Genomic DNA, 9478 nt, shown 5'->3' with positions numbered 1-9478 from the left:
TCCGGCAGTGTCAAGAGTGATGGAAAAATAAATGCTCTGAACCAAAAACTGACTCTAAAATGGGCTTATTGCACAGCAAGGTGATGGCAAAGTGACTATAAAAGACCCCCCTCCAAGATTTCCCATTGCAGTTAAGTTTTACTTCAACAATTATTTGTGTTATGTGTTTTAGCAGCTGCTACAAAGAATCTTAGTACATTGTTGGCTGAAAACACAAATGGAAACATATTTTTCGACATGTTGAAAGATGAGCACAAGTTGACATTTCTTAGCTGATATTCACGAGTTGATGCGTTTGTATCTTACTGTATAGGTGTGTTTGTTTTGACAACAGTGATGTTCTTTGTCAGATGTTGCACCAACACTCGTTTCTCTGCCTGTTATTTACTGTTCTTATTTCCCCCTCTGTCTCATGGGAGACCAATAAAATTTTTTTTTTTAAAAACCAAGCATTTATTTCTTTTCTTTTTTCCTTTTACAACATAAAGCTGTATAATACTGGGAAAACCTGATCACTTGTCTTTGTACTGACCCATTGTGACTTTGTGGGTTTCATCTTACAGGCGTCATGCAACTTAGCCTGCAGTGTACCGAGAGTCCAGCTTTTATTCAAGGTTGAATTACACGAAAACCAACGACGGTCGTGCATTGTCCCAGTAAAAGGTGCAGAGTTGCATTTGAAACCTCCCACTTGAACTATTTCTGCTATGTCAGGCATCTCAGACATTGTTCTACCTCTTTGGGCAAACTCCTCAGCTGGAGGCAGTTCTTAGATGTCAGGTTAGTTCTAATTATTGGCAAAACAATAAATCTGCATACCAAAATGTCAGAAGTTAAAGTCTGTGGTGTGAACATCTCTGTCTTTAGTCATGTGACACCTCACGCATGGTTACGGTAGCAGCGGTGACTAAATGACTCAACCAGACTAACGACTTTTACCCACGAACAAGAACTCTCCAACCAGTTTCCAGGAATACAGCTGTTGGGTTGTCTTTTGTGTTGTATGAAGGTTAGAAAAAGAGCAGCTGAGTTGTACCGTCATCTGCAGGAGCCTCCTTTTGTAAATTTAGTTGTTCTTGAGTGTTGGATCTTTCCTATCTTGTCAGATGCGTCTATTTCTTCCTATATCTCAGTTTATCTCCATTTCAATAAATCATATAAATTATAAGCAGCTCTTAGAGCCTGGCCTGTGTGATGTTTTGGAAGTTTGCATTAGGGTAAATATGTGATTTTGAGCTATGTAAACAAATCTGAATTGAAAAGGTTTCTATTTGTATAAATACATAAACGACACTCTAACAATTTATCTATTTTTCTGTTTCAAGAATTGGTTTCCAGATCTTTGTTTTTGTGATGTCCTGTACTGACTTCAGATCAGATAGTGTGTCTATCTATATATATGTGTGTGTGTGTGTGTGTGTGAGTATATAAGAGAGCAATTAAGATAAGATTAACTTTATTTTCAAAATTTGCTGTTGCTCTGATTTAACAAAAAAAAAAAAAAACATACAGAAATAATTTCAGATTTTTCAAAAGAAAAATGGTTTGACTATTGTCAATTCGTTTAGAATCGATTTCATTGGGGGGACATCTTCCCTCAAAAGCCACTTTCACATATTTCAGTTTTATTATTTTCTGTTCAAATTAATGATTAACCTCCATGAGACTCTCATGTAAACAGTAAACAAAAATCTAAAAAATCTGCGTATGTATATACAAGTTTTAAGGAAACTACAATACAAGCAGGCTTTTTTTTTTACTATTGAAATATTTTCAGACTACCTCAAAACCACTTCTTTTGATTCCCTCCCACATGTAAAATGATTTCAGTGTTATGTAAAGATAATAAGGCCACTATAATTGAGGAAAAGAGCTGCAATTACATTAAATACTAAACTTCCCCGTGTTACATAACCAGAAACAACTTCCATCACGCTGGACAGCCAAGTGAAACACATGGGCAGTCAATCAAGCCTGAACTAGTAAAGTCTCATTTTATTGGTGCTTCTTTATTTCTGGTCAGCCAACCAGGAAGATGAGGCGGTTCTGCTGCTACTGCTGCAGAGTTTGAATCTCTGCCAGCAACGTGGGAGCGTCTCCTCCAGCATCTCCTCCAGCAGGCTGTACTTCACCATGATTCATGTGTCTGCATGAGGGTCACCTGGTGGGGGGAGGCCACCCACACCTCCCACTCCCAGGTAGGAAGCACACAAACATTTCACCAGAACTCCTATCATCAACATGTAAGGTCACGGTATTTAAAAAAAAAAAAAAAAAAACAAGAAATAAAAAATAGAGTATGTTTCAGTATTTCTTTCATTTTTTTTGTAATTATTTCCTCTAAGCAGAGAAGCTCCAGCATATGTGTTCAGGGTCAAAGTGAAATCCAGGTCAGAGACTGTGTGGTTTATTGTAATAGTAAGCAGGGCAGTGAACTGGAATGATGTAGATTAGGAAATTAAAGTGGAGCATAATTATATATATGAATCACAGAGCTCAGCCAAACAAGGAGGAGGCCTTTCCAACACACTCGCTCACACAGACACACACACATGCGCAGGGAATCATCCACCCACCAACACAAAGAACAATCAGTCCTCAGTGATAAATGCCAGAGCTCTTCCTTCCAACTTTCACACTGTCTCTGCATGAATATTGTGCTTTGGACAAATGCTGCACTGAAGAGAAGAGAAGTGGGATTCTAGTAAGTAACTATTTCATTTGCTTTTTCTGATTGTATTTATTGTCTTTTAGGCACAAGAATGATAAAATTTTTCTTGGGATTGCTGTAGAAGAGTGCTCATTAGCTGTCTGTGTTACTGAATGTGTTAATTTTGCACCTTTTTAATAATATTCTTCAAAGCTACATATGTATGGCTTTGAATTTTTATTGATTTATTTTGGTTTTGTGCTCATGCAAAGTCATTTGGTGCTGAATTATCAATCAAATAAGCTAGATTAAATTCAATATATCTCGTTTTCTAAGCAATGTCTGGCAAAAAAAAAATTACCTTTAGGTTTAAAGTCTTATCTTTTCTGACTGCTAACTTGTCAGCAATGCCATTTTAGCAAAAGCAATGCTGGCACAGTGACATTTCATGCATATGCTCAGTATAATAATTCATGCTTTTCTGCTTAATTTATTTTAATTTAAGATTCTTAAAAAATCCTTTATCAGTTTAGACAAAGTGGGTTTTCATAGGTGTATACACCCATGTTAATATGAGATGAATTAAGATTAGTTGCATCATTGTGCTTCTAATGGGTTGTGCTGAAACATTAACCTACTTCTGTCCCAGTGAAATAGATCTAATCATGGTTTTAATGCTCATTTTTGGCTGCTGCTGACCCACTTTTTGAGTAATCAGTGTTGGTTTATTGGGATTTAAATGGCAGAAACCAAGAGGAGTGTGAGTTGCTGAGCTTCACCTGAAGACTATTTTGAATCAACCAACTGCAGCCGATCGGTTTCACACTCTCCTCCTCGACTCAGATGAAGCAGCAGGTGTGGGTGAGATCTGACGAGGCGCGTGGGCCCGTGGCGTGACCGAACCGGAGCCAGAGATGAGGACCGTCCTTCCTGTGTGTGGAGGCAGTGATGGAGGGGAAGCCCGCAGCCTCCGCAGCCGGGTGGGCAAGATGAAGAAGCTGCTGATGCTCAAGCCAAATCCCTGCGTGGGAGTCCACATGGACACGGAGCCCGGAGTGTGGCTGAGGAGCTTCCAGTTACTGGACATCGATGGACAGTTTGAGGTGAGTTTTGGGCAGAAGTACTCAGTGTTTGTTCCTGTTTTATCTCTGTTGTGTTGTATTTTACAACTTCATCTAAAGAGTTTGAGCTCAGGGGTTGTGGAACAGCTATTGAAAGTCAAAGTATTAATGCTTTGGGGGGTTTTCCCATGGAAGTCTGCAGCTTATTGTCCAAGCTCATCATGGAAACATAGAAATATTAATTTTACTGAGGTGATCCCCATTTCATCAGGAAATATTCCAACATAATATGATTGACTGTGATATGACATTAAATATAATCTAGGTTGTTAAAGTTGTAAGGTTTATGATATTTAGGTCTGGAAAATAGTTTTAAACCTTCACAAGAATTAACAGATTCAAATGTTTGAACTTATTTGACAACTAGTACAAAGATAAAGTCATGCTTCTCTCTGCTACTGTTGAGCCCAAATCATCCACCAATTATCTGTAATACTGATTAATCAGTCAAATATTTTTTCACATTTTCTATTTGGTCAATGAAATTTTACAAAATTTAACAAAATAACTCCCATCATAAGTCTTCATGAGCCTAATGTGATGTCTTCAAATTCCTTGTTTGTCCGACAGTCAGCTTACGGGAGTTGTTTTTATCAGTTGTTGTTTTCTCAGTAAATAGTTTGGTCAACAAATTATCAGGAAATAATGGGGAATTCCCATTACAAGTTCCTAAAGCTCGTGCTGACATCGACAGCAGCCAACGCCTGAAGAATTTTCTTCCTGCTGTCATAGATAGTCATGAAATGCTAGCAAAACCAGAAAATCTTCTCATTTCAGAAGCAGCAGCCACTGTTTTTTTAGAGATTATTTTCCAGATTTTCATTCACTCTATGAAATTTAACAAACTTTTAAAGAACACCCATCATAAGTTATCATGAGCCCAACACAACATCTTTAGATTCATGTTTTGTTCGATCAGCATTCTGAAACCCAAATATTTCAGATTTTCATCAACATTTATTTCAACAGAAGTCCAAAACCCAAAGCATATTCTTTCTACTGTCATAGAAGACCATGTTCACTTTGAGAACCTAAAATGTTAGTTTTTGAGTTTTTTTGCCATTTGTTTTTATTGATTTACAGGGGAATTATGACTCCAAGTGATTCTCAGTTTACAATGAAAATGCTGATTTAATTTATTCCATTTCAAAATACATTTATAATGAGATTTAGTGTCCTCTGAGACGTCAACAAGTACATTTTCTGAGGCTAATTTGACCCAAAGATATACTTTAAAGATTATACACATTAAGCTATTTCCTCAGTAGATTATTTGTTCAATAAAACATCAGGGAATCATGGGAAAATCACATCACAAGTTCTCTGAGCCTGTGTTGATTTCAACAGTAGTTCAATACCTGAAGAATGTTCTTTCTGCTATCATAGAGTCATCATGAAAAAGACAAAAGAACACCAGAAAATGTTTCCATTTAAGAGGCTGAAATTACAGATTTTTGCCATTTGTGCTAAACAAACAAACAAACAAACAAACAAAAAACAACAACAACAAAACCTTTTCTAATGAATAATGAAGAATATGACTCCAAAGGATTCTCAAATTACAAAAAGAAATGCAAATCCTTCCAGATAAGATTTACACTGAGAGTTGGTGTCTTCTGAGTCTTGAATCAGTGAATTCTTTTCACTGATTGGACTGCTGATGTGTGATGCACAAACTGCATCACCTGTCGTATGTTCAGTCATTGTTGACGTCAGGTTTTTTTTTTTAGTCTGGGAACTTCCACTATTGTTCCTTCCACCCAGATTGTCATCAGCCCCAGCACCTACTTAGTGACACTGAGGAGAAAGTAGAGACTCTGCAGGAAGTATGCATCATATTTTTGTGTTTCGTGAGAAAAGCAGCCTTTTGATCGTGTGAATTTCAGAGAACTTTAAACAACATGTTTTGGCTTCTGCGTGCACGCTTGCTGCCTCCTCTGCCACCTCATCACCCACTCATGTGTCTAATCAGAACTAATTGGGGTCTCTGCTGCCGCTGCTGCTCCGCTCTTTTGTTCAGCCTTTGTAGGAATACTGGGTGGCATCGGCAAACACGAGAGAGTGATTGTAGAGTTTCAATTCAGAGAGATGGAGACTCATTAGACAAACAAAGAGCATATTCTTCCCTTTGGGCTTAATGAGCGGCAGACAGCTTGATTAAAGACATCCCATCTGCTCAGCTTCTCTGAGTTTTACTTTGTCTTTTTTTTGCAATTTTCTTACGAAAAGTATAACACATTTGTAAGTACAAAAGGCTCTAAATGTATATGCTCATTTTATGCTTCCTTGTAGTTACAAGCTCAATCTTTCAAGATCAGAACAGACCAGTTTTAGGTGGTATGTCGCACCACGCCCAAACACCAGGGCAAGGAAGGTAAACTAAACATTGTCAAGAAAAAAAAAACTGTCCGGACTGGATTCTTTAAAGGCTGAATGCATCACTTGATGAAGTTGGCCTGGATTCCACTTCTCGCCTCCGGATGATTCATGAAACGTTTTGCATTTAATCTCGTCCCATAAAATCAAATAAATGCTTCCTGAAAGGAGTGAGGAGTCGAAAAATGCTGGGCCTCTTTTCAATCAGACAGAGAATTTAAGGAAAGTGAATGAATTAAAAGTTCATTGTTTTACTTTGTGTGACCACCAGATGACCCAGTATTGTCTTTGCTGAATTATATTGATAAATAACAAGTCTGCTGTTACACAATCTGTGACTAATGCTGGAATACAACATACTCAGTCGTGCTTTAAAATGTACACACATACCAACAAGTCAACATTTATTTGGACAATGAGTCATTTTGCTTTTGTACACCAACACAGTGGATTTGAAATGACATGGTCGACATGTGACCGAAGTTTTGGCTTAAATTCAAGGCGTCTCACAAAAATATTGCATCAACCATTTAAGAATTACAGCCATTTCTTTATAAATATTTTTTTTCATTTTCACAAGCTCAGAAAGAAGTAGGACAGTTGACTGATGGGCAGTATCACAGCCAGGTGTGGCCTTTTTCCTTCTTACTGCAAGAGAAATTCTAGATATAAAAGGTCTGCAGGTGTTTCCAGGTGTTGAGTCATTTGATAGATGAGGAGGTTTCCTAATATGTGGGCCAAATTGGTGTCTCCCAGGTGTGGGAGGCTGAAAAAACAAAGCACATCTATTAGAGAGAAAAGACTATAGAGGAAGAAATAGAGGGAAAATTAGGAAAAACTGTGTCCCTGTCCAAATACTTATGGACCTGATTGTAATTCACTGTCACACATGGATGTTAATGCAACATAAAAATACTGTAAGTTGTCATAATGTATTATATGAAAGGTCATATGTTCAAACCAACATTATGGCGATTTCAGTGTGTGAGGATGCGGCTGCACTTTTAACTTTGTCTGCTGTAAGAAAAGTGAGGCCATGTGAATGGCCAGAAAATACTATTCACATCCTTTACTCAAGTAAAAGTGCAAATATCACACTGTTAAAGTAAAAGCTCTGCCTTGAAAATGCTACTCAATTAAAAGTTTGAAGGTATCATCACAGACATAGGCTTCAAGTATTAGAACAGGCAGGAACCAAACTTACACTCAGACAATTAAAAATGGTATTCAAGTGTTACACATATAATTATACATGTAAAATAATAACATTCTGCAATTGATAATGAATTTAATGAATATAATTAATTATGTAATATAATATAGTCCAAAATAACCACGCACAGCTTAATAAACAAATTAATGTGGTAAAACTGCAAAACTGCAATGACCCCAAAATGTCATGTGTGCACATTGTCATGTCATGTACAAGTTGCCTTAGAGGGATTACAGTAGAAACTAGGATAATGATTGTGGCTGGTGTTGCAGTAAGACATAATACCTTGTGATGATACACAGAAACTGCTGTTGTAACTAAGGGAAGGTACCTTTTCAAACCACTGAAGCTGCAATTGTTTTACGCCACTACATTCATCTGAGAGCTGTGCTTTGAATGATTTATCCTTTTTCTTCACAAACCAAACAGAAAACCCAAACCCCCACCTACCCATAGATTAGAAAATAAGTAAATAAAATCAGTAACAGCCAGCTAGAAAACAGTTCATTCATTTAATGATGGAACAATACAGATTTAAATCAGTGTAATTCTTATTTAAAGTCTAAGATGTCCTCAAGTGTCTTGTTTAGTCCACTATCCAAAGAGGGGAGCTGAAAATTATGTTTCTGCATTGCCATGACAATGTGTGTGTCACATTGCAGGAAATGTGATGTTAAGTAAGGCACACAGTGCATGACAAATTTACATGAGAAATCTCTCTCCGCTCCATTTGTGCACAGTAAAATGAGCAAGAAAAGGGAGACAAAGACTGAAAAAAGAATATATGGCTGCAAAAACAAACTCAGAAGATTACATTGACCAGCAGTGTCTTACAATTTTTACCACCACATGACACATCATAACTGATCTGTTTGACAATTTAAATCAGCACCACAAAGCTCTATATGACAAGCGCAAAGCCACATGTGAATACAGTCCAAAGCTAAAATCGTTTGCTTTTTAGATGCCTTAACCAGCTACATTGCAGAAAAACCCAATATTGCAGTACCATGTTTTTCTTGCAGTCCTGACATTTAGTTTACTGTCACAGAGGAGTAAAAAAAAAAGAAAAAAGCATATGTTAAAATTAATGAAGTTGATATGTGAGAATTTTACTTTTTTTTCTTCATAAATTGCTCAAAGCAGTAAATTGATTAGTGAATTGAGGGCAACGTCTACTCTACAACATGCTATTTGTTGCATTACATGAAGAAAAAGGTTTAACTTTTGTCCAAGTAGTGCAGGATTTCAAAATTAAATCAAGTTTCATATAAAGTTTATTTATATCGTACATATTTAAAGCAATCTGAGTTGACCAAAACGCTAAACATTCAATTCAGTTCAATTCAATTTTATTTGTATAGCGCAGTTTACAACATATGTCATCACATAGCGCTTAACAAAGTAAGGTACAGACCTTACAAAAACATGGCATAGGACAGGAAGCAACAAAAATATGTGCAAAAAAACAAGACCTAAATGTTTTAAAATAAATATATATAACACTACAAAACAAGGAAACAACTTGTAAGACAAACTTTAGAATAAATTATTTCTAGTCATGAAAGAATCTGTGCCATATCAACAGTACTTGCATGTACAGTTCTTGTTTATTCGGATATTTTTACTGATGCTCGCCACATTTTTGCACCGTCCTATTTGCTGCTGTAACACTGCACATTAGGATTTTCTTAAGTGTAAAATATTTAGTCCACTAAGGGCAACTAAAAGGCACTGAAAACATGTATGCCTTGAGGTTTTCCTTAAAATGTCCCTGGATAAGAGAAATCAAGGATTCAAGGATTCTTTACTGTTATACCAGCGCATGGATCAATATGAGCTGGCATGAAATTAGTACTCAGATCCTGGTTGTAAGCCAGTAGAATAAACAGAAAAACAAAGCATTATGAGAACAATATGAAGTGTTTACCAGTGATAAACAGCCAAACAGATAAATAGGCCTCTGTGCAAAATGCATTTGATTGACAGTGGAAAGTTATTCTTAACTTTTAGAGGTGCCAATAGATGCATCCTCAGTGTCTCAATATACTCAGCATCAACTTTCCAGTCTCAGCCTCACATGTAGAATTTACATAATAAGATATGATGTTATTCACT

The sequence above is a fragment of the Stegastes partitus genome, unplaced genomic scaffold, assembly GCF_000690725.1.
Source record: "Stegastes partitus isolate 25-593 unplaced genomic scaffold, Stegastes_partitus-1.0.2 Scaffold176, whole genome shotgun sequence".
NCBI classification, from domain to species: Eukaryota; Metazoa; Chordata; class Actinopteri; family Pomacentridae; genus Stegastes; species Stegastes partitus.
This window is presented reverse-complemented; position numbering follows the sequence as displayed.